This window comes from Cucumis melo, unplaced genomic scaffold (genome assembly GCF_025177605.1).
Source record: "Cucumis melo cultivar AY unplaced genomic scaffold, USDA_Cmelo_AY_1.0 utg001050l, whole genome shotgun sequence".
Lineage (NCBI taxonomy): Eukaryota > Viridiplantae > Streptophyta > Magnoliopsida > Cucurbitales > Cucurbitaceae > Cucumis > Cucumis melo.
The window spans coordinates 1-2,500 of NW_026124369.1; positions in this window are offsets into that span (position 1 = coordinate 1).

Sequence of the window (2,500 nt, forward strand, 5' to 3'; positions counted from 1 at the left end):
GTGCGCGCTCGATATGAGCATTGTGTAACCCACGTGAACATTGCAACCGAAACACCGTCATTGTTATGGGACGAGCCCTTTCGTCAAACGGAGATCGATTGCAGCACGTTTAGTCTCGACAGAGGAAAGCATGCCGAGAACACGCCCGCAACGAGGTGCAAGCATTATCCAAGCAAGCCCAACCCCCACCTCGACCGCACATCCTGCTCTCTATCCCCGCCCAACGTAGGGGCGTAAGGGGCACCCACCAAACCCTTCCACCAAGCAAGAAGCAATCACAAGACATCTCGTATCTTCACGAACAAGCCCGCTTGGAGTGCACGCCCACACCGAGGTGCAAGCATTGTCCGCGCAAGCCCATCCGAGCATCAACTCGACACCCGCTCTCACTCCCCGCCCAACGGTCGGATGTGGCACTCCGACGAAACCAGTCCACCGAGCACAAAGCAATCGCAAGACATCTCGTATCTTCACGAACAAGCCCGCTTGGAGTGCACGCCCACACCGAGGTGCAAGCATTGTCCGCGCAAGCCCATTCGAGCATCAACTCGACACCCGCTCTCACTCCCTACCCGACGGACAAGCCCATCGTTATGGCCAAACCCCTCCACCAAGCACGAAGCAATTGCAAGACAAGCCCACTTGGAGTGCACGCCCACACCGAGGTGCAAGCATTGTCCAAGCAAAACCCATCCAAGAATGTCAATTTGACATCCCGCTCTCACTCCTTGCCCGACGTAGGGGCCCGGCATTCCATCGATTTTAACCAAACCCTTCCACCAAGCAAGAAGCAATCGCAAGACATCTCGTATCTTCATGAACAAACCCGCTTGGAGTGCACGCCGACACCGAGGTGCAAGCATTGTCCGCGCAAGCCCATCCGAGCATCAACTCGACACCCGCTCTCACTCCCCGCCCAACGGTCGGACGTGGCACTCCGATAAAACCCGTCCACCGAGCACAAAGCAATCGCAAGACATCTCATATCTTCACGAACAAGCCCGCTTGGAGTGCACGCCCACACCGAGGTGCAAGCATTGTCCGCGCAAGCCCATCCGAGCGTCAACTCGACACCCGCTCTCACTCCCTGCCCGACGGACAAGCCCATCGTTATGGCCAAACCCCTCCGCCAAGCACGAAACAATCGCCAAGACAAGCACACTTGGAGTGCACGCCCACACCGAGGTGCAAGCATTGTCCAAGCACGCCCATCCCGCTCTCACTCCTTGCCCGACGGTCGGATGTGGCACTCCGGCCGAACCCTTCGTCCACCAAGCACAAAGCAATCGCAAGTTATCTCGTCTCCTCACGAACAAGCCCGCTTGGAGTGCACGCCCACACCGAGGTGCAAGCATTGTCCGCGCAAGCCCATCCGAGCATCAACTCGACACCCACTCTCACTCGCCGCCGGCGGCCGGAGGTGGCACTCCGCCGGCGCCGACCCCCCAAGCATATGTGCCCATGATGGGCGCAATGTGCTTGAAGGGTCGGCGCCGCGGCATAGGGGTACCCCCGCGCCCCGCCCATGCAGGCAGGTCGCCCCCCTATATAGTACATTCTGGCTTTTTTGGGTCTGGCAGGCTTGCATATGAAAAAGCCGAAATGTCACACCATGCCATAAATCTTGATTGTGTTATTATTATGACCGGGACTTGATTGTATTATGTTTTAGACATTCAAATGAGTGTGGAAAACAAGTTTCATAATTTTTGAACCAACCAATAATATTTTATGAATTTTTATTGTTAAAAAATTAAAAATAATTTAAAAATAGTAAAACGTTTCCAAAAATACTAATTTTTGGAGGACATCCTTTGTTTACATTTTTTAGATCCCAGAAAAAATTTCATAACAATCCAAGCACTAGAACATAGGTTTGACATCACATTTGTGTGTTGAGTGGGCATTGCGGCACCCTGCGCGCGCGGCACCCTGCGCGCACGCCCCACGCAGACGCATGGCCATGCGGCGCGCGCGCCCATGGCCGTGCCGCATTCGTGCGCATGGGGGCGCGCATGCTGCATGCTCGGTGGGCATGTGGGCATGCACGGTGGGGGCACGGGTTTGTTCCAACAACCTCCATAGAGTTTTTTCCATGAATTCTAGACGTGGGTGGTCACGCCCAACGCAGACGCATGCTGCGCGCGGCTTGCGCGCACGTCCCACGTAGACGCCTGGGCATGCGGCGCGCGGACACACACCCGCAGACGCATGCCGCGCTTAGCACTCTGCGCGCACGCCCCACACACGCCCGAAGGGCATGGCGCATGGTGGGCACCCTAGGCGTTCGTGTGCAAGCCTCGGCCATGGGCATGCGGCGCGCGCCCCACACACGCCCCACTGCAGTCGCCTGGGCTTGCGGCGCACGCCCCACACACGCCCGTAGACGCATGGCGCGCGCGGCCCCCTGCGCGCACGCCCCCCGCAGACGCACGGGCATGCAGCGCGCGACTCACACAAACCCACTAACGCACGGCGCGCGCGCCCATGGCCGTGCTTT